Below are 23,932 nucleotides of genomic sequence, written 5' to 3'. Positions count from 1 at the left end.
AGTTTTGCTTCTTCCTTACCAGTTCAGATGCCTTTTCTTTCTTGGTTGCCCTAAGTAGGACTTCCAGTAAATGTGGTGAGAGTGGACATTCTTCTCTTGTTCCTAATCTTAGGGGGAAATCTGTTTTTTACCATTGAGTATGATATTGGCTGCGGGTTTTTCATAATGTTAAGATAGGTTCCCTCTAACCCCACTATACATTGATGGTCTCCATCATGAATGGATGTACTTGGTCAAGTTCTTTTTCTGCATCTATTGAAATGATCGTATGGTTTTACTTTTTCACTTGCTGATGTGATATTCCATGTTGACTGACCTGCAAATATTGATCCACCCTTGCATCCCAGGTATAAATCCCACTTGATGGTGGTGAATGAGTTTTTTATGCATTATTGGATATAGTTGGCTAATATTTTGTTGAGGGATTTTGCATCTATGTTCATCAGAGATACTGTCCTGTAGTTATCTTTTTTTAGTATTGTCTCTCTCTGGTTTTGGTATCAAGGGTAATTCTGGCCTCATAGAATGAACTTAGAAACTTTTATGTTTTTCAGAATAGTTTGAGAAAAATAGGTAGTAACTCTTCTTTAGATGTTTGGTAGCTTTTACCTGTGAAGTCATCTGGTCCTGGACTTCTGTTTATTGGGAGTTGTTTTGATTACTGATTAAATTTCATTGCTGCTAATCAGCCAGCTCATATTTACTATTTCTTCCTGATTGATTTTTGGGAGGTGATAGGTATTGATCATTTATTCTCTTTCATTTCAGATTTTTTAATTTGGGTCTCCTCTCCCCCTTGTTTTTATGAGTCTAACTAAATATTTACCAATTTTGTTGTTTTCAAAGAACCAGTTGCTGAATTCACTGATGCTGTTTTTTTGTTTTGTTTTGTTTTTTAGTTTCTATTTGGTTATTTCTGCTCCAATTTCATTATTCCCTTCCTTCTACTGGTCTTCAGTTTGCTTTTTCTATCTCCTTCAGGTGTAAGGTTAGGTTGTTTGAAATTTTTCTTGCTTCTTGAGGTAGGCCTGTATTGCTATAAACTTCCTTCTTAAAATAGGTTTCCTTCATCCCAAAGATTTGGACCATTATGTTCTCATTTTCATTTGTCTCTATGTATTTTTTTTTATTTCCTCTATGATTCCTTGGTTGGCCCATCTACTGTTTAGTAGCATGTTATTTAACCTCCATGAATTTGTGTTCTCTCTAGATTTTTTTCTTGCAGTTCATTTCTAGTTTCTTATCATTGTGGTCAGAAAAGATGCATGGTATGACTTCAGTCGTTTTGAATTTGTTGAAACTGTTTGGTGGCCTAATAAGTGATCTATTCTGGAGAAAATTCCATGTGCATCTGAAATAAATATGTATTAAGGGCGCCTGGGTGGCTCAGTCGGTTGAAATAAATATGTATTCTGCTATTTGATGATAGAAGGTTTGGAATATATCTGTTTAATCATCTGCTCCAATATGTCATTCAAAGACACTGTTTCCCTGTTGATTTTCTGCTTGGATGATCTATCCATTGATGTAAGTGTGGCATTAAAGTTCTCTACTATTATTGTATTACTAATGATTACTTCCTTTATGTTTGATACTACCTGCTTTATGTATTTGGTGCTCTCATGTTGGGTGCATAAATATTTACAAGAGTTATATCTTCTTACTGGATTGTTCCCTTTATGATTATATAGCATGTTGTAAAGTCTGTTTTGTCTAATATAAGCATTGCTAAATGCAGATTTCCCTTTACTTTCCTTTGGAAAATAAATGTTTTCCATCCCTTCACTTTCAATGTGCATGTGTCTTTATGTTTGAAATGAGTCTCTTGTAGGCAACATATAGATGAGTTTGCTTTTTTTTTTTAATCCATTCTGTTACCATATTTCTGTTGGAACATTTAATCCATTTACATTAAAAGTAATAATTGATAGGTATATACTTATTGCCGCCTTGTTACTTGTTTTATGGTTGTTTTTGTAGTTTGAACCCATTCTTTACCCCTCTTCCACTCCGCATGTTTTAGGTATATGGAAGCATACATTATAGCCTTTTATTTTGTCAATCTCTTGAGTGATTTTTATAGATACACTTAAACTTTTTTTGTGTTCCTACACTTCTTACTCCTGCTTATGGTTTTTCCTTTCCACTCAATATATCCACTGTAACATTTCATGTAAGGCTAGGTTAGTGGCCATAAATTTTTTAATTCCTTTAACTTGTGTTTGGGAAACTCTTTATCTTTCCTTCTGACCTGCAAGATAGATAGTATTCTTGGCTGCAGTTGTTTGTTTGTTTGTTTGTTTTCAGTACTTTGAGTATATCATGCCACCCCTTCTGGCCTGAAGAGTTTTGCTGAAAAATCAGCTGTTAGCCTTATGGGATTTCCTTTGTATGTAACTGTTTTATTTTCTTTTGGTGCTACTTTATCACTACTTTTTGTCATTTTAATTACCGTGTGTCTTGGTGTATACCTCCTTGGGTTGATTTTTGTTGGGACTCTCTGTGACTACTGCATCTGGATTTCTGTTTGCTTCCCCAAATTAGGAAGGTTTTCAACTACTGTTTTTTCCAGTAAGTTTGCTGTACCCTTTTCCCTGTCTTCTCCTTCTGGGATCCCTATAATGTGAATGCTATTATGCTTCATGGTGTTGCTGAATTCCCTAAATCTATTTTCATTTTTATTAACTTTTTTCTTCTTTCCTGTTCAGCTTGATTGCTTTCCATTAGTCTGTCTTCAAGGTTGTTGACCTCTTCTGCTGCTTCCGCTAGTCTTTTTTTTTTATTTTAGCCTGTATATTTTTATGAACCCTTTTTAAGTTTATTTATGTATTTTTAGAGAAAGAGTTAGTGTGGGGGAAGGGCAGAGAGAGAGAATATGCCAAGCAGGCTCCATGTTGTCAGCACAGAGCCCAGTGCAGGGCTTGAATTCACAAATTGTGAGATCATGACCTGTGCCAAGATCCAGAATCAGATACTTAGCTGACTGAGCCACCCAGGCACCCCTATTTTAGCTTGCATATTTTTAATATCAGTTACAGAGTTCTTCATCTCTGATTGGCTGTTTTCTATGTTTTATAGCTCTTTGTTAAAGGTCTCAGTAATGTGTCCTCCATTCTTGTCTCAACCTTTATGACCATTAATTTAAACTCTCTATGAGTCATATTACTTACCTCTATTTCATTTAACTCCCTTGCTATGATTTTGTGGTGCTCTTTCATTTGGAATATATCCCTGCTGTGCTCATTTTTTTTTCTAATTCTCTGTGTTTTTAGGTGATAGGGAAGTCCCCTATGTCTCCTGGTCTTCAAACTAATGGCTTTATGAAGAAGGTGTTCCTGTTGTGCAGTGTCCCCTGTTCACCCGAGCCTGGCACTTTAGGGGTGTTTCCTATGTGTGTTTTGTGTACTGTATTGTTGTGGCTGAGCTGATTTTCCCTTCTGTCTGGTCATCTGCAATGGTTCTTTTTGCCTGTTGTGGGCAGGGTTTTGTCTCTGTGGTGTTAGTGGCCCATTCTGAGCTGCCTTTGTCTTGAGTCAGACCAGGTGCAAGCCAGAGATGTAGTAGCACCAGACTGCAGAGCACTTTCCCTGTGTTATCGCCTGTAAAGCTTTGGTTGGTGGTTGGGGTCTGTAGTCAGACCCAGTGCCTTCCTCCAGCCCAATGCTAGTTTTGAAGCCAGACTGCTATGTCTAGTTACCTTCCCTTATCCTTAGGGCAAGAGTCACCTGGGAGTAGTGCTGGCACCGGTCAGTGCTTCTTGAACACTGCCAGGCTTGTGGCTTGTGGCACTGCTTTGAATAACCTCAGGCCAAGGGAGTATTGGAGGAGTCAGGTCTGCATGAGAACAAGACAGCCGGGGCAGGCTGTCAGCAAGTTAGGTAGTGGGTGTTGGTGTCTAGTTCTCACAGGAGTTCCTGTATCTAGGCTAGGGGTGAGAGAGGAAAATGGTGCCTGCCAGCTCCTTGTTCCTGGAGAAGTCTCCCAAAGATCCCTTCCCCTCCAGCAATTTCTGAGATGAGTAAACGAATCTCCTTTCCATGTACCTCACGTGTTTTTCAAACTGCTGCTTCTCTGCTGTGTCCCTATGGGGCTCCTTGTTGTGGTCTCCCTTTAAGCACGTGTACTTAGTTTCCTGTGGCCCTCAGGTTCTTCCAGAGCCATGCACACTGATTTTTCACATTCCAGGTGTTAAGCCCCATTGACTGTAAGAACTCTAAAAATTTGGCCCTTTGGTTTTCAAAGCCAAATGTTAAGGGGATTCGTCTTCCCCATGCAGGTTCCCTGTGCCTGATGACCTGGTGTGAGTGTCTGTGTTTTTGCTCTCTCTGTGCCAGTGGTATCTCTCCTTGCTGTGGACAGTCCCTTTGTCTACCTCCTGACTATGCTCTGCCCTCCCTACCCTCTTTCATAGGGTCTCTTCTTCACATTTAGCTGTGGAGAGTCTGTTCTGCCAGTCTGGTTCATTTTCTAGGTTATTTAAACTTATGGGAGTGTTACCTAGTTTTATCTGTGGGACGAGGTGAGTTTAGGATCCTCCTACCATGCCATCTGCCTTGGGAGTTTACAATAATGGGTGTTCCTGAAACTTTATGGTGGATCAGAATCACCTGGAGGTTTGTGAAAACAGATTTCTTGGACAAGAATTTGTATTTCTAACAAGTTCCCATGTGAGGGATGCTGCTGGGCCAGGTACCACTTTGACAACCATTGCTATAATCCCTGCAGTTCTAATTCAGAATATAACTACAGCTGTATTAGATATGGGGTTTGAAAGAACAGAATTTGGCATCTGATTAAAGCTAATGAGCAGAGAGGAGAAGCAAATACTCTTGGTGGTTGCAAGCCTTGATGATGAGTATGAAACTAAGGATATAATTAAGTATTGTGCTTACTGTATTCTAGGCAGTATTCTAGCTCTTTGTATGCCCTTTATCACATTTAATTTGCACAAAAACTCCTTAAGTGGGTATCATCAATTCCTTCCTCTAATAAAGAAGAGATTCAAAATTCAAGCTCACTAGATTTAGGTGGCTGACTTTGGATTTGATCCTAGGTTTGTCTGTCTCTTTACCCCCAATCTCTGAACATAGAACCACTTTCTTCTTTTGATAACCTAAATGCTATTAAGACCTACCATGATTCCCATGAACAAGCCAAGAACAAGAGAAGATGGTCCATCCCTTCCAAAGTTGAAGCATCCACAGTTAAAGTCTTCCTTTAACCAGATTTTCATAAAAGAGGTTCCAACACAATAGGGTATCATTGGTAGACTTTCACCCCCACTAAAATAACTAAATGGGGTGCATGTGAGGAGGTCCAGATGGGGGCAATTAATTTAAAATTTACATCTGTGAACTATCTGTTCTAAAGGAATTTATATTTTTAGGAACCTCCAGTTCCTAACTTTAGAAGAAATTAAAGTCTAAATGAGGGGCTAATATTAAAATCTGAATGCTCTGCAAACCCACAGAGGTAAGCTTGGAATGATACTGAAGTCTGTTCCACACACCTGCTGTTGCAATTTGATAATTAATGCTTAATAATAGGCTGACAAAGGGGGATGTGGAATAAAACCAGGGATGCCAAGCAAGGAATGTAAAGGCTTTGACTCTGCAGTCAAACCAATAGGATTCCAATGTATTTTCCAATAACAACAGTGTACTTGAACATAATTTCCTTGACCAATCTAATGTATTTGCTTATTGATTAAAAGGAAACTATAATATTCAGAGAGCTAAAACTTATTTGGCTGGCATAGAAAATAGATACATCTATATCACATTATTATATTTTTATATTTACTATAATAGATTATATTAACATAAAATTGTTACGTTTTATTATATGTAATTCTATTATAATGCAATATGATACATAGTTATACAGTGTAAATATATTCTCTATATCTGTATTTAACAATGGTGATAGTGATAGTTTTACCACTTTTTCTTTCCAGTGGACTGCTGTGAGTGTGATGTTTAAGAGCCACTGATTTTTTTTTTTTAAGAACCTTTTCTCTCAGCCTTATTTACTTGTTTAGCAAACACAAAGGAACAACTCTATAGCACTGTAAAGAAACAATCTGTGTTTGGAAAAAAAAATGTTCTATTTGAGTGTTTTTTTTTTTTTTTTTTTTTTTTTGCTGGCTTTTAAATAAGGCCTGTCATTAGATTGCATGTTAGGCACAGTATCCAAATTTCTTTGCCGGTTCATATTTGAGTATCTTTGGATATAAAAATACCCATACTGAGCCAGCATTTGATTTCCTGCTGAACTGTTTTTCACATTTCCAATATAATTATGTAGCAGTTACAAAGAAACAAAAACTGAACTCCAAAGAATACCATAGAAACCCACACTTGTTTATTTAAGAAAAGATATAAAAAGCATCTAAGACAGAAACTGATGTGTCAGATGACATGTCAGGGAAACTGATACCTAAAAATAAGTCTGAACGTATCTGGACATTTATCAGAAGTGGTTGGTTAGACATGGTTTAAAAAGACAGTCTATAGATGACTTCTGGTGTGTAAATAGGAGATCTTAGTGAAACTGGGAAGTGCTGAATTTCTTTTGTCTTTTTTCTCTGATTTTTGATCCGTATAGTATCCTTCTTAAAGAGGTTTAAAATATAATAAAATAATCACTGAGTATCCCAAATAGTCGTGGATTGAACACACAAAACATTAATGAGTCAAATATATTTCTGCACAACACTGCTAGGCACTGTGGTCCCAGGTTGTTGAAGCTGTAGTCCCCAGCCTGGAGGTGGGGCTTCTCTAGTTGGGAGACTACTCCTGGATCACAGTCAAGTTGTCTATGGAAGGAGACAGAAAGCATCCAAACAACACCTAGAGGAAGAGATGAGTTCTATATGATACCTTCCTCAGTGTGCTTCCAGTCAAGCTCAATGTCACTTTAGGACAAGAGAAGAAGGAAAGCAAGGATGTTACAGGCAGAGGAATTGGCATGAATCCACCCAGGATGCTTTGGGAATTTGGAGATACAAAGCAGGGATTGTTAATATTGGCCTATTTCAGTCTTGGTTATGGTGGCTTCCATAGTATGTGCATCTTACTTCCACCTGATCTTTCTGTTGTGCTTTAGGATTGCATAATAGGTCAATAGGAAAATATAAATTAATGCCCAAGGTTTATTTTCTGGCTGCAGAAATGCTAGAGATGCTCACTTGGTTTTGGACATCAGAAGAATTAGGATTTAGGAAAGTTGCATGGATGCAAAGAAAGCCGTGGTACTGTGAGAACTCTCCTATGATCTCTATTGACTCCATATTTAGATCCACAAGATTGAATGATACCTGAATGTGACAAGGGGATAAACTGGAATTTGGGATGCTATAGAACGCCAAGCAGAATGCTACTCACTGTATGCAAATGCCTCTTTCACTAACTCCTCATAAAAAAAAAAAAACAAAAAACATTGAGATGGATGTATTCTGAGGATTGTTTCAGAAATGGAGAAAGAAGATCTAGGGAAGTCAAGGAAGGTGTATATAGGGTCATGTACCAGGTTTGATACCAAAGCCTGGATTCTTCATGCTACTAAGGAAGTGTGGCCTTTGGGCAAACATCCTTTGAAAAATATTAATATTTGCACAATTTTCCAAATATCTCAATAATGACAGGTGTAGTGTACTAGATATTATACATAGAGGAACAGAAAAATTAGGGAATTGCTTACAGTCCATGTGGGATTAAGAATCCTAAAAATAAGTCAGAGGGTAGTATGCTTATTTTATTCAGTGTAGTTTTAGCTTGGAATTTGGCTCATCATTATTTTCACATGGTCCGTTTTTTTTTTATATATACACATAGAAAATTACTTTATCTGCAAAAGGAACATCTGCTTTTAAGAGGCCTGTTAAAACCACATGGGGAATATATTCAGTTATTGGGCCCTTTGTAATTTTAAAACTGGACTTCAGAGTTCTCTGTAGTATCTGAGTGAAGTGAGAGCTCTAATTCATGTCTAGTTGATGCATCTTGGGTGGCTGCAGCATAGCATGATAATGAAGAGTACATATGTGGAGACAGAAAGAGAAGATGTAAACTGATGACAGAACGTCTAAGTCATGTGATGTTGAGCAAAGTACCAATCCTTTCTATGACTCAGTTTAATGATTTGTGAGGTGTGGATAATAACACCTTATCTTTCTAGATAATCTTTCTATATGGTTGGACAATACACCTAGCATCGTGTGTAGTCTTAAAAATAATACTATGGTTGAATATATGGAGGAAGGTTAGGGCAGGAAAATTTTATTCTTTAAGACAGCATAGTCAAAGTGTAGTCCAGTGACACTGAAAGTCTTTGAAACATTTTTAAGACAACTGCAAGGTCAAAATGTGTTTATAATACTAAGACACTATTTGGCTGAGTGGGGAGTGGAGTTGTCTAGCAGCTGCCTAACATGATATGTTGATATTGGTCAATGGCCAATGAAATGTGTGCTTGTGTGTCACTGTGTTTTCAAGAAAAAAATAGTTGTAACTTCTAATTGATAAAAAAATTGATAAATACTGGGCTGAAGAGATAGCCCAGTAACATACATCTTTAAATGTAAAAGTTTTTTTTTTATTTCTTCAATAATTTTTAAGTATACAATGAGGACTTGAGACCAAATTGCTTGAGAACTGTCACCTTAGAAAGGCATTCATTTTTGCAATTGGTGTGAGATATAGTAACAACAAAAATTGTTATTACATATTGGATATCATGTTGGTAAAGTAATTTATCACTATAAAATTGAGGTTGGCTATTGAAAGCAGCAATGCATTCAGGAGAATTCTTGGTATAGTGTATACAGTAAGAACTCCATAAATGCTAGTCCCTGTTAAGAGCAGAATGAAAATCAAGGTTGCCCTGATGGAAATAGGTTAGCATTATAATTTACATTTCTAGGTTCTCATCAAATAAGGTTGCCTTCTGAAGAGGCAAAATTGTTTCAGGCCAGATCAAAACTTGACTGCTGCTAAATCCCTGGTCTTACTATTGCAAAGAGATATGTGAGCCAGGGGAAGGAATTAAGAGAGTCATAGAAATAGAGCCTGTGGGTACTCATTCTGGTTCTGCCAGAAAGAGATGCCCTGGTCTAAGGATCAAGACTGAAGTGATCTTCCCAGGACCAGCCCTCTCTCTGGAAACAGACGCATTGTCAGAGCTTTTGGCTACCAAGATTTAAATTATACATCTTCCCCAGTGCTCTCACTCTGTGTTTTTCAAGCCACTTTTTTTTTGTGATTATTTTGTTCAATTTTGGAAATAGCTGCAATAAAATACACTGACCCAGATAATCTTTATCATAACTACTATCCCATCGTTTCATGAGATTTCCTTAGTGCTTGACTCCAGCATTTGGACGAGATTGCCCATGTACTTTATAAAACTTCCCTATGTGGTTATGAATCATACGATTAACACTGTAAATAAAAAAAAATCGGACAGGTGTTGTATGTCTCTAAGCTTCAAAGAGGACTTCACAAGTAGTGTTTGGTAGAGGCAGACTTTGATCCTGCATTTTGCCTGACTACCTAACATCTGCCTTAACCAGTAGACTACACTGGAAGACCTTGGACAGACATTTTATTTTTCATTGTAAACTAACATAATCATTGTCTTGTTAGGCAGGTGTCTTCTAAGAGTTTGGGTAATGCATGTCTGTGCTGAAGCAACATTCACTTCAAGGATGCGCAGATAGACTAAAGTTTCTGTTTCTGCGAAGTTGAGGATAAAACCCTAAATCTCTGTGAACCTAGAAAGGTGAATGGTATTTTAAAAACTATAGTCAAAAATTGAAGCCCTTGCCCGGTAAAGATAACTTTGGCTTCCAGACTTCATTTATGCTAGTAATGGGAGTTCCTTACATTACTCTTATGATATTATATATTTCATAAATGGATACTTTATTCTTTACTACACTGAAAACTTAAATATATGAAAATAGGCCAGGGCTGATAATATTATCCTGCATTTTAGGTGATGTTCCCAAAGGTCAGAAAGCTTAGGTTGTTTTGTCAAGATCATTCAGCTAGACAGTGCAAAGTCATTGTGCAACCCTAAGACTTTTCATGAATTCATAATTAGAGTGTGTGCCACTCATAATCATTTTATGAGAACAGATACTAACCAGATCGATTCTAGGAATACAGACTGTAACAGTGGTAACAGTAATGGCATCTGTGACGACAGTGGTCCATAAAATTGTGTGGTAGTTGTACCTAGGAACTGTAGGAAGAGTGGCAGAGACACCTAACAAATCATGCAGAATACCTTGAAGGGTATCATCATTTCAGAAGAGATACAGTTGAGAATATGCAGGTCTCAGTTCTCTTCAGTGAAAGCAGATGCCTGCTGGCTTGCTCCTTCCAGAGTGCCCATCCTCTCATCTTCCTGCTGATTGTCTTCTCCAAAGTACACAAGTGCATCTCTGGAGTTGTATATGCTTTGCAGCTCAAAGGGATGGTCCTGTTCTTAAAAGGGCCAATATAAGCTTGGCCTGAGGTTCTTCTTCATAAGTAATTTTCACAAATGACTACTTAACTTGTTTAGCAGCATTTCTGTACATATAATATTGAGATAAGAGACCGTGAAGTAAATAGGTTACATTATCCTCAATTTATAAAGCTGAGCTCTAGAGAGGTTAAGTGATTTCTTTAAGATCACAGACTTGGCAACTTAGGTACATCAAATGTCCACCAAGTCTGTCTTTCTACATCAGTAGACTATTTCTGAGTCAGTATCACACGGACTTCTTGCAGATTTGAATATTTATTCTGGATGTCTTCTGGAAATGGAGTCTCTCCTTTCTCTCTAACTCCTTTCTGTCATCCCATGGGATCAGCCTGGAGTTTCTCAGGGAAATAAAATGTATGCAGGCCCATTGTTGAAATGCTGGGTCAAGATAGATAGGAATTTCAGATCCAAGTTCATATTTTAAAACAATAAAATTACTTCTTTTATTATTTTGATTAAAGCCTAGAAGGCAGAGAACAGAACTCTCTTGAATTAATCTTGCATTTTGAAGCAATTATATGCCTATAAACTATGTGATGCCAAAACATCTGGAAGGAAAAATGAAAAATTAAATCAACTGGCGTTTACCCATACACAACCAAGCAACTGATGTGGGGAAAGGCTGCATGAGTACCTCAACTAATTTTGATGAATTGCCGGAGAAATAAACCCTAATTGTCCATTTAGTAAGTGGCTGGGATTGTGGATCTAATGACAATAATCTTAACACTGAAGTGTCAGCCTGCGACATTGGAAGATCATACCTTTCTTGGTTTCTCAATTCTCAGATGCGTTGTTTTTTTTTTTTTTTTTTTTTTGAGAAATCTCAGATCTTGATATTTAGACATTTAATTGAAGCCCTTCTGTTAAAGAACAAAGATTTCTTTAAAAATTACATTATTGCTACATTCTTTTTTTTTATTTTTTTTAACCTTTATTTATTTTTGAGACAGAGAGAGACAGAGCATGAATGGGGGAGGGGCAGAGACAGAGGGAGACACAGAATGGGAAGCAGGCTCCAGGCTCTGAGCCATCAGCCCAGAACTCGACGCGGGGCTCGAACTCACGGACCGCGAGATCGTGACCTGAGCCGAAGTCAGACGCTTAACCGACTGAGCCACCCAGGTGCCCCATTATTGCTACATTCTTACATCTGCCTTATTTGCAAAGGTTGAGGGTTATGGTTCTGCAAATTCTATTGGAAGAATATAATAGAATCACGATGATCTCCGAATTTATCCAGCTTACAAGTCTTAACAAATATTTCATTAATCTTTGCAGCTTTTTCTCTGAGATATTTAAAGGGCAAGTATTATTATACCCATTTTTCAAGTGTAGAAAACACGGTGAAATGACAGAAAATAATTTTCCCATAACAACAGCAAGAGTCTTGCCCATACTACTCCATGTTTGTCATCTCTGTATTGTTTTAAAAACATTACACGTTAGCTAATTAGTTCACATGTAAATTATTTTTTGAACTTTTATCATGTTGAATATTTGTGTATATATACATCTTTAAATCTGTATCTATATTTATACACCAAGTGAAAGAGGGAAGAAAATTGTTTCTACATATTGAGGAGCATTAGAGAACCGAGGACTAGTCAATGTCTGTCTATACCATGCCATCTGTTACATTCACCCTAAATGTGTCCGTTTCCTCTATTTTCCCCCCAATAGCTCATGAAACCAGAGACTATGAGGACAGAGGATCTCTGGTTTACTTCAGTGTTGAGACAAAAAGAAACATACAGCAACATTAATCTGACATGTTTATGGATATGTATAGTGGCACTTAGGCTGTGTCAGTAATTGGATGTGAATGGTTAGTGATTCATGTAGATGGTAGTAATTAATCTTAAGTTTTCCAAAGATAAACACATTTGGAGCCATCTGTGAATGAAAGAGAAGTACTGAAGTTGGGTAGCCCTCTTTGATCTGAGTCTAAGCCCCTTCCTATCTCAAAGGATTCTACCTCCTTTCGATGCCTTTTCTGACTTCTCATCAAAGAAAGGAGTTTCAAGGGGATAGGCTTTTGTTTGAATTCTACCAGCCACCTACTTGCTGTGTGACTCTGGAAAAGTCACCTCATGTTCCTGAACTTCAGTTTCTTTGTGAAATATGAATGTTAATATAATAGGCACGCTGTGTGATCTGCAGTAGAAAAGCCACCTGTCTAGCACCCAGCCCCAAGCTTGGCACATTGAAACTGACAGTTAAATTAGATATATTAAATTCATTTGATTATTATGTTTTTACCTTTGAATCTCCAGAGGCAATCAGGAATTAGAACAGGGTAGTCAATAATATTAGTTGTTATTATTAGCTATTAATGAAGGTCTCCCTTGTTCCATTAGCTGTTTGTTTTGCTGTTAGACATGTAAACTTATTTCATTTCTCAGGATTCTTCAAAATACACAGAATCTTAATCTATTCTCTAACAGCTTTGAAGCCTTTTCCATCCATGCCTCCCTACTTATTCAGCAAAAGGATTAAGAGCAACTACCCCTCCCCCTGAAATCCCAAACCATTTACTCCATGTGAATTTTGCTATTTTCTTGAAGTTAAACCCTAGACATAAAAATGGTAAATGATTTTTTACGCTGTCAGTTGTGCATTCAGATAACACTTGGTTCTGCCCGCACTCTTCCACAGAATTGAAGTGTGGAAGATAAATATGCAGGAAATCCAGTCAGAGACAATCAGAGACTTCCGTTTCAACTCCAGCTCCCAACAGTATTATTTTACAGCTAATGTGCACTCTGTCGACTTGGAGTCTGTGCCCTGTGATACGCGTGGAAAGATCGATGGAGGGCCTTAGGGAGGAGGAGGAGGATGTGCAGATGCTCTGCAGTCCTGAAGCTGGAGCATCCTGGGTGGTGTATCTCAGGTTCCTGTTGTGAGCTTAGTGTTCAGATGGTAATATAGTCAGAGCTGCCTGAGTGAATAATGATATCTCTTCTGACCCTGGCTTGTACGTATGCAGTTCAGGACATTCCCTGTTGTAACAGGTTGGAAATCAGAACTGGCCCACAAGGGCTGGCCTAACCCATGAAGAAAGACTGGACACTTTAGCGTATTGCGTATGAACATAGGCTGTGGAGGGATCCAGCCCAGAAGGCTGTTTCCTGTTCTTTTTTGTATTGTGCAAGCCCGGATCCTTGGTTACTTCTGAGATGTGCAGTTTAGGGCAACTTGTTTAACATCTCTGCCCCAGCAGGAACATGGTGCCCAAATGTTCTCACTTTCATTGGAAACAGAGCTGCATTTTGATGGAAAACACATGCCAGTTGTTCAGAAAATACTCTAATGTACTGCTTCTGAAGCTCTATTTTTTTAAACATTTTTTAAAAGTTTTATTTATTTTGAGAGAATGCACAAGTGGGCAAGGGGCAGAGAGAGAGAGACAGAGAGAGAAAACCAAATGGGCTCTGCACCCATCAGCCCAGAGCCCAATGCGGGGCTCGAACCCATGAACCTTGAGACCACAACCTGAGCCAAAATCGGATGCCTGACTGAGCCATCTGGGCATTCCATGGAGCTTTAATGTATCTTTGAATTACCTGGAGATCTTTTAAAAATGGAGGTTTGGATTATCTAAGTCTGTAGCACAGATTCTCCTTTTCTTCTAAGCTTCCATGTGATACTGATGTTGGTCAGTGAACTCACCTTGAGTACTAAGGATGTATTCACCATATTTTTAACAATTATCACAAGACCCTAGGTTGGGTGTTTCTCAAAGTTCAGTTTGCATTATCCTCACCTTGAGAGCTTGTGGAAGCCCAGATTGCTAAGCCCCACACTCAGAGTCTCTGATTTGTTGGGTCTGGACTGGAGCCTTACTTAGAATGTGCATTTTTAGTAAGTCACCAAGTGATATTCAAACTCTGCTATAGATCATAAACTGAAAAAAAGACTGATCTAGATCAGCTCCTCCTCTATCTGAAAACTTGGGTTAATACTTCTGAAGATCATATGTGTGTTTTTCAATCTTAGATGATGATCATCAGGACATTGATGTACTTAAATTGTTATTTTTATATAATTATATACTTGCATGCAATTTTAAGAAAAAATACAAAGAATTCCTCTGTAATCTTTATACAGTTTCTGATAGTGGTAACATCTTACAGAACTGTAGTATGATACCACAACCAGGATATTCACTCTGATATAATCTACCCGAGGTCCTGAGCTATCCCCAGATTTATTGAGTAAAACTATACTCATGGTGTTTGTGTGTGTGTCTATAATTAGTTCTGTTCAGTTTTAACATGTGTCAATTAATGTATACACCACCACAGTCAAGATCTAGGGCAGTTTGATCACACCCTGAAAGGATTTATCTTAATACACTTTTATAACCAACCACTTCCTTCCCAAGCCACATTTTCCCATCCCTCATTTATGGCAATCAGGAATCTCCTCTCCAGGTTTATTGTTTTGTCATTTCAACAATGCCGAATAAATTGAATCATACAGTATGTAAGCAACAGGAAGTGTTTAAAGCTTACAAGTACCTGGGTCTTACCATTATATTTTTTATTTTAGTATGATACCCAATATCTGTATTTTCTGAAGCATCACAAGTAAGCCCAATATTCACAGAATTAATAATATCTCACTCCCAATAAAGGAGGTCTTTAATTTCAGGGGTTGCTTACAACTGACTCATACAGATCTAATCTCCTTTTCAGTGGCCAAAAACATACACATGACAGATTTAATATTGAAGCCTTTTAAAATCAGAAATCTTCTTGGAAGTGCATTTTTATCATTCCTTAAAATTTTAATTTGTTGTAACGAAAGACTCTGTGGGCGCTTTGGCTGCTTCCATAACTTGAGTATTGTAAATTATGTTGCCATAATCATTGGGGTGCATGTATCCCCTTGAATTAGTGTTTTTGTGGGTTTTTTGGACAAATCTCCAGTAGTATAGTCACTGGATTGTAGGGTAGTTCTATTTTTTAATTATTTTGAGGAACCTCCATACTCTTTTCCACAGTGGCTGCATCAGTTTGCATTCTCACTAACAGTCAAGGGTTTCCTTTTTTTCCATATTGTCTATATTTTTGATTTTAGCCATTATGATAGGTATGAGGTGGTATCTCATTGTGGTTTTGATTTGCATTTCCTTGATGAGTGATGTAGAGCATCTATTCATGTGTCCTTCAGCCATGTGTATGTCTCCTCTGGAGAAATGTCTGCTTTTACCTTCTGCCAATTTTTAATTGGATCATTTGTGGGTTTTTGTGTGTGTGTGTGTGTGTGTGTGTGTGTTGAGTTGTGTAAGTTCATTATATATTTTTAATATATTTATATATTTTATTGGATATGTCATTTGCAAGTATCTTCTCCCATTCAGTAGGTTGCCTTTTAGTTTTTAATAATTTTTTTTTTTGAGAGAGAGCCAGTGCATGAGCAAGGGAGGGGCAGAGAGGGAGAGAGAATCCCCAACAAGCTCCTTACTGTCAGCACAGAGCCCCATGCAGGGCTCCATCCCACAAACCTGTGAGATCATGACCTGATCTGAAATCAAGAGTTTGATGCCCAATCGACTGAGCCACCCAGGCACCCCAGTTACCTTTTAGTTTTGTTGGTTGTTTCCTCTGCTGTGCAGAAGCTTTTCATTTTGATTGAATCCCAATAGTTTATTTTTGCCTTTGTTTCCCTTACTTTGGGTGACATATACAGAAAAGTGTTGCTATAGCTGATGTCAGAGCAATTATTGCCTGGGTTCTCTTCCAGGATTTTTATGGTTTCAGGTCTCAAATTTAGGTTCTTAATCCATTTTTGAGTTAATTTTTGTGGATGGTGTAACATTCTTTTGCATATAGCTGTCCAGTTGAAGATACTGTCATTTGGCCATTGCATATTCTTACCTCCTTTGTTGAAGGTCAGTTGACCATATAATCATGGGTTTATTCCTGGGCTCACTAGTGTTGTCCATTGATCTATGTTTTTTTTTTTTTTTTTTTTTTTTTTTTAACCAGTACTATGTTTGTGTTATCTTCAATTTCTTCAATGTTGTCTAGTTTTCAGAATTTGGGAGTTTAATGTCCTTGGTTTATTCCTAGGTATTCTTTTTGGTGCAATTGTAAATGAGATTTTCTTAAAGTCTCTTTCTGCTCCTTCATGGTTAGTGTGTAGAGATTCCATGGGTTTCTGTGCATAGATTTTGCATCCTGCAACCTTACTAAATCCATTTATTCAAGTAGCTTTTCAGTGGAGTCTTTAGGGTTTCCTATATATAGTATTATGTCATCTGCAAATAGTGAGTTTTATTTCTTCCTACTGATTTGGATGTCTCTTATTTCTTTTTGTTGTGTGCTGTGGCTAGGACTTGTAGTATTGTGTTACATAATCGTGGTGAGAGTGGACATCCTTGTCATGTTCCTGACCTCAGGGGAAAAGGTCTCAGCTTTTTGCCAATTTTTCATATATGGCTTTTATTATGTTGAGGTCAGTATCCTCTAAACCTACTTTGCTGAGGGTTTTTATCAGCAATGGATATTTACTTTATTAACTGCTTTTTTTTTGCATCAATGGAAATAACCATATGGTTTGTATCCTTTCTCTTATTGATGTGATATATCCCATTGATTGATTTGTGAATATTGAGCCACTCTTGCACCCTGCAATAAATCCCACCTGACCCTGGTGAATGATTTTTTTTTTTAATGTATTGCTGGGTTCACTTTGACACTATTTTGTTGAGGATTTTTTTGTATCCATGTTCATCAGAGATATTGGCCTGTAGTTCTCTTTTCTAGTACTGTCTTTCTCTGGTTTATCAGAGTAATGCTGGCCTCATAGAATGAATTTGGAAATGTTCCTCCTATTTTTTTTTTTGGAATAACTTGAGAAGAAATTTTGAGCAGAATTAGCCTGTGAAGCCATCTAGTCCTGGACATTTGAGTTTTTAATTGATTCAATTTTGTTGCTTACCTTTGTTCAAATTTCCTGTTACCTACCAAAACTAAAGCAGGAAGTAATAGGTTTCAAGAAATGTGTCCATTTGTTTTCATAATATTCTTATAATCCTTTGTATTTCTGTGGTGGCAGTAGTTAACTTGTTTTAATTTTTATTTTGTTAGAGTCCTTTATTTCTTTGTAATGAGTTTATCCATTTTACTGATACTTTCAAAGATTCAGCTCTTGGTTTCATAGATATGTGGTAATTTTTGGATTCTATTATTTCCTTCTTTCTGGTGTGTGTGTGTTCCTCTAGCTCCTTTAGGTGTAAGGTTAGGTGGGGTTTGGGATTTTTCCTGTTTCTCGATTTGCCCTGTGTTGCTGTAAAGTTCCTTCTTAAAACAGATTTTGCTACATTGCAAAGGTTTTGGACCAAAGGTTTTGTGTTTTCATTTGTCTCCATGTAATTTTTTATTTCCTATTCTGATTTCTTGGTTGACCCATTCATTGTTTAGTAGTAGCACGTTAATTAACTTACATGTATTTGTGTTCTTTCCAGATTTTGTCTTGTGGTTACTTGCTAGTTATTTTCCAATTTAATAGTGTTGTGATATGAAAAGATACATGGTATGGCTTGGAAGCTTATTTTGTGGCTTAATATGTGATCTATTCTGGAGAATGTTGCAAGTACACTAGGGAAGGATGTATTTTGTTGTGAGGATGAAATATTCTGAATATATATGTTAGATCCATCTAGTCCAATGTGTCATTCCAAGCGACTCTTTTCTTGATTTTTTGTTGGGATGATCTGCCCATTAATATAAGGGAAGCGTTAAAGTCCCCTACTGTTATTGCATTACTATTGATTATGTTTGTGATTAGCTGCTTTATGTATTTGGGTTGTCCCATGTTGGGTGCATAAATATTTACAATTGTCATATAACATTGATTTTATTTAGGAAAAGCAGCATGGGTAAATTATAAATTTGCAATATGAGACTTTTTCTAGAAAGGGCTATAACCTCATGTTTTTGTTTTTCCCCACTCCTTTCTCTTTTTAAACGTTATTAATGAAATGTGAGTTCTATCTTTTGCATATTTAATACTAACACACATTTACTATTAAATATGTAGAATGCTTTAACAGGTATTTCTTATGTTCCCTGAGGTAATTATGTTTACATTAATGGTGAATAACATGGCAAATACTCAAAGTTACCTACTAACACTAAAATAGACATCTTTAATATTTTCACAAGTTTTAAATTCAGAAGGCAGTATCTAGGAGTGGTGGATCAACTGGGGCTGGAAGATCCACATCACTTCTCTAAATGGCTGGGAAACTGATGTTGATCTCAATGTGGGTTTCTTCAGAGAGTGGTTTGATGCCTAGCGTCCATGGTGTCTGGATTCCAAGAGCAACCATCCCTAGAGTGTTGGAGAGTGAAGTCTAGAAGTTGTTGTTATATTTTTTTTCTTTTTTAATGCCTATGGAACTCTACTACTGGCTAAGCTTTACTTCTGTCGTTTTCTATTGCTTAAGCATATACAGATTTACAGGCAGACAGAGAAGAATGCTAAATAATTTCTGATCAGAGGTAGTTTGTGGTAGTTTTAAAACATGGCATAAAATTACTTAAAGTTCCAGTATCAGCCTCAGGCTTTAAGTCCAGGAGCTCATCATGGATGTTAGAAACAGGTGTGCTTCTGTGAGTCAAATTTCTAGAGTGTGGTTCTTCTGTATTGGAAGACCTAGAGACAAAGAATAGAAAATTTGCACATATTTACAATATAATGGTGGAAAGTAATAAGGATAATTTCTACAGACAACTATTTTTCCATAGACAACTACTGAAAAGGAAAGAAGATGGAAGTTATATAGCCACCAATAGCAATTCTTGAATTCAAGAGAACATCTAACACAGGTTCATGTATACAGTACTTCTCTGAAGGGCTGATTTTTCTAGATTCTAGTCTCTACCCTACAGCTCTTGGTTGTGCTCTAGGAATCATTCTTTTTTTTTTTTCATAAACTATTTGTGTTTGGAGCTGAGATTTCTTCTCATCTCCTTCCTGTCTAGAAAGGTTTGAGACTCCACTAGCCTCTTTTCATCATTTACTGTCTTTTAGTCAAAGCCAGTACATTTCCTTTAAAGACTTTCTAAATTTCAAATAAGTTTATAAATCGATTCATTAAGAGAGTCGTATCTCTTCATTATGAGCCCTTACTGACCTTGGCAGCCTAGGTAGACTGCTATAGTCGATGCCCTTAATCGCCTTAACAGAGCCAGTCTGTGAAATGAGCTCTGGTTTTAAATTGTCAAAGGGACTTGTAGCTCTCTGGAAATTCCCATGAGGAACCTCATACTTCTGACATATTAACAACAAATATTGTCCCATTCTGTATTTGACCTGTGGGCTGAGATATTTCTTAACTTTTTTCTCTGGAGAAGACAGAAATGAAAAGTAGTTTTGTTTTCACACCCAACCAACTTGGTGGAAAAGTTCCTTCTTTAGCTAATTTTTCTCCATTCCTATTTAGGCATTGAAAAGCCATGTGGCAGTAAAAAAAAAAAAAAAAAAAAAACAGTATGCCTCTACCTAGCATCTCTTAATTAGATCATCAAATGCATTAAGTACCTTTCCTTTTTTCATATCAAGCCACTACATACCTGAGTTCCTTTCCTCCAACTTCCAATAATGCATGCCTTATTTTTATGACTAGAAGATCTCGTTGCCAATGCTCCCCCCACCCCATTCTTTAGTCTTTGAACACTCTCTCTGGGGCCCTTTAGGCTTTCACTAACAGTCATCTAAAATCCCCCTACCTCTTGTTTTCCACTTGGTCCCAAGCCCAATGCCACCTGTTTTAAATTTTCTTTACAAATCTATCCAGATTGTATGTTCTTACATTAAAAAACTACTCCTGCAACACTTAATGACCTAAAACAACAATTAGCATTTATTTTGCTCACAAATCTGAAATTCAGCAAGGTTGGTCACACTCAGCCGGTCTCTGCAAAAATGTAGTGCTAGCTGGGATAGCTTCAAGGTAGCTGTCCATCCGGTTCCAAAATGGCTCCCTTACCTGACTGGCAAATCTTTCCAAAGGCAATTTGGGTTTCTTCATTGTCTGGAGTCTATATTCATATCTCCCTTGGGATACTAGCTGATGGGAGTGGAAACTGCTAGGTTTTTCAGACTTGAGTCTAGAAAGTGCCACAGTGTCACTTGTTTCATATACTATTGATTAGTAATGGATTATACCTTCAAGAGAAGGGAACGTAAACCCCACTTCACTATGGGAGGCATGTCAAAGCATTTTGGGGCCATGTTTAAAAATCACATTGAGTTGGATCACACAGAACATATTACAAAAGACAGTTAAAATAGTCTCAAATTACGTTTGTAAAATATGAAACGAGAAATACTTCACACTCTTAAATTACTAAAATTTTAAGCATTGATGTAGATGGCATGTTCTTCACAGACCCCTTAGATACATTGTTTTTGTTTTATCTTTGGCAAAAATGAGTCATTTTTTTAAGGCTGACCTTTGCAATCTGAGCAGCTATATAACCTGAGATTGTTTCTTATATCCACTGAACCTTTCTTTATTTTTTTATAAATGAAGAATAACATTTGTCCTACTTAAATCAGTGGCAGTAGAGACCATCTATTGGGACACTAATGCAAGGCCTGTATTTTCATATAGTAATGGCATTTTAATTGAGATATCTGAATAATAAGAGAGCCTGAATAATGAGGGGTCTGCAGAGGACTGATAATTGCAAATACTGATAACTCAAGATTCGTCAAGGTGAGATGAATTTGTGCAGATGATAAGCTCGAGATAGGTTTGTCAAAATTTCAAGAAACTGAGAGTCCTGAGCCCATAGATTTTCTTACTCACTAGGACATTTTTGCATTCAATTTTATAATCTTTTTACAGACACCTCAAATAATGTCAGTATGAATGATTTGTGGAGCAAACTGTGGCAAACATGCAGAGGGGGAAAGGGGAAGAGAAACTAGAGATTCAGGAAAAATACGTTTTCCCTTCAGCTGAGAATACAGTACATTATGTTAAATATGACACTACCATATAATTGCTATCTTTAGATAAGAATTTTGATCTTGATATTACATATGTAATGCACAATTGCAATAATTTAGTATTGGGTAATTATATATTAGGAGGCAACAGCAACACAGACACTGTAAAGCCTAGCAAAGAAACTATCCTCTTACAGTGATAGTTTTCTAATGATTTTCTATGTAATGTTTTAATAGTGGTGATTTCTTGAAAAGGTTTTCAGTGGTTATGGAAAGTAAGTTTGCAAGGAGAGGGGATGACAGATGAGCTCAGATTCACCTTAGATATTTGGCAATAGAAATCTTTCTGGTTGTAGGAAAATGGAGGAGAGGCACAATAAGGATTCAAATGTACAAAACATCATGTTTTCAGGGTGGAAATAACTTAAAAAACTTAATATGCGTGGATAACACAGACAATATGAAAGAAAGAAAAATCATTAAACTCCAGACGATTTTGTTCACAACCTGGAGACAACCACTATTAACATTCCATATATTTCTGTTTGGTGTTTTTACTGCAATTTTAACCCCGCTTATGTGCTGTCTCTATTGCCATAGTCGCCACACTATGCCATAAAAAATCTTTACATACACCTCATTAATTATTACATACTACTTTGTATGACTAGATTATAAGTAAATTTCTTCAATATGAAAATTGAAATAGTTTAGGTCATTATCTGTGAATGTGAAATCTTTAGAAAAAAATAGCATAAAATATGCCACTACTATGAATACACACAGAAATAAATACTAAGAATCACAGGGAACAGTCAACTAATTGTTGTTAATTGTTCTGGATGATTTTAATTGTGACTCTTCATGATAATTTTAAGTTTAAAGCCAATATGCACCCACTGATCAATAGTAGGTTCCCTACCTGTAAGTTGCACTCTTCATTGGGCTTGAGTTTATTTGGAGACCATATCCTTACTCTTATGAAATGAGACCTCAAGGAAACTTGTGAGGACAATTTTTGTTTGCTTGGATCTCTCACCTTTACTTGAGCTTCTGAATTACTTTACTTTTCTTAAGGAAATATTCTACTGATAATACTTGTCCTTTGACTCATCTTTTTATCCATGTAACTATTCATTCCTATGTTAATTACATTTTTATTCATTATTGATTTTATAGACGTTCACTAACGGTTATGTACAAAACAGGGTCATGTTTTCTGGGAGGTATGAAAGCAGTAAAACAATTTCATCTTTAAGAAACCTGATACTTTTCAAGGAGGAGGAAGGGTTTTATATTTGGAGAGAACTAAGTTTGAGAACATACAATTGGGAGTCCTGCCTTTATTTTGTATAAGTTCTATTTATAGTTTCTACATCATAAATACAGTTATACTAATTTATAATATCCAATAGGATACCTGATAGGTTCAGACATGAAAGTTGTTTTTGTTGTTTTCCGTATCATTATTACACTTTCTAGCCCTCCTCATGTAAGTAAGTGCCTTACAAACTCTGACATTTACATCCTATTGCTCTTTTTTGGTTCCACTAGCTGAGTTGGAACCTGTAAGTGTAGCATTTATTTACTGATCATAATTTGAAGATCAAAAATAGACTTGGTATAAAATCCAAACTTGAAATTTCTTATCATTTTGTATATGAACATATCCTCCAAAAGCTTCTTTATGAATAAAGTAGTTGAAATTTTTTTTCATGTTTATTTTTGAGAGAGAGAGAGAGAGAGGCAGACACTGCAATCAGAGCAGGCTCCAGGCTCTGAGCTGTCAGCACAGTGCCTGACGCAGGGCTTGAACCCATGAACTGTGAGATGATGACCTGGTGCTGAAGTCAGATGCTTAACCAACTGAGCTACCCAGGTACCCTGAAAAAATAGTTTAAATGAGGAATTATTCCTTTAGCAATACCAATATGTGGCTATGACTTGAAAACTAAGGAAGTACTTTGATATTAAAGAGTAAAATTTTTCCTCCACCCCAAAGCTGCATAGATGCCTTGTATCTATAATTTTTCATGTAACACCTTGTTTCTTACTACATGTCCATCAGACACAGTGGGCACTGCCCTAACTCTGGTTCTTTAGTCATAACGTTATTACTATTATTGTCTCAAAAGTAATTTGCCTTCAAAATTCAGATCAAATATTACCTCCTTTTGGAAGCTAGAGATGTTGCTCCATCTACGTGGGAGTTCAGAGAAGACAGCATGATATCCTTTATAAATATACTTGTGTATATGTCTACCATTTGTAATCCTTGTAGCATACAAGATATCACATTATAAATGACTGGCAACTATTTGGATGCAATAACAAGGTGTTTAACCACATGCTTATAAGATGCTAAATACTATTCAGATAGAGAAAATACATCAGCCTATCGAGATAGGGGGAAGGAAAGGTGGCA

The 23,932-nt window shown here is 36.8% G+C and overlaps 1 protein-coding gene and 1 long non-coding RNA gene across 9 annotated transcripts in view; one reads left to right on the top strand and one right to left on the bottom strand.

Annotated features, from left to right (window-relative positions):
• CDH8 (cadherin 8) overlaps positions 1-23,932 on the top strand; it is a 362,718-nt gene that overhangs the window by 236,794 nt on the left and 101,992 nt on the right. The gene's annotated exons all lie outside the window — the stretch shown is intronic.
• Positions 18,667-23,932, bottom strand: part of LOC123382194 — a 42,893-nt gene continuing 37,627 nt past the window's right edge. The window contains exon 3 of the long non-coding RNA XR_006590192.1: positions 18,667-19,203. This is a non-coding gene — a long non-coding RNA (uncharacterized LOC123382194). The remainder of the gene's footprint in view (positions 19,204-23,932) is intronic.

The sequence above is a fragment of the Felis catus genome, chromosome E2 (assembly GCF_018350175.1).
Source record: "Felis catus isolate Fca126 chromosome E2, F.catus_Fca126_mat1.0, whole genome shotgun sequence".
NCBI classification, from domain to species: domain Eukaryota; kingdom Metazoa; phylum Chordata; class Mammalia; order Carnivora; family Felidae; genus Felis; species Felis catus.
Note: the sequence above shows the minus strand (reverse complement) of the source record. Positions and strands in the feature narration are given on the sequence as shown.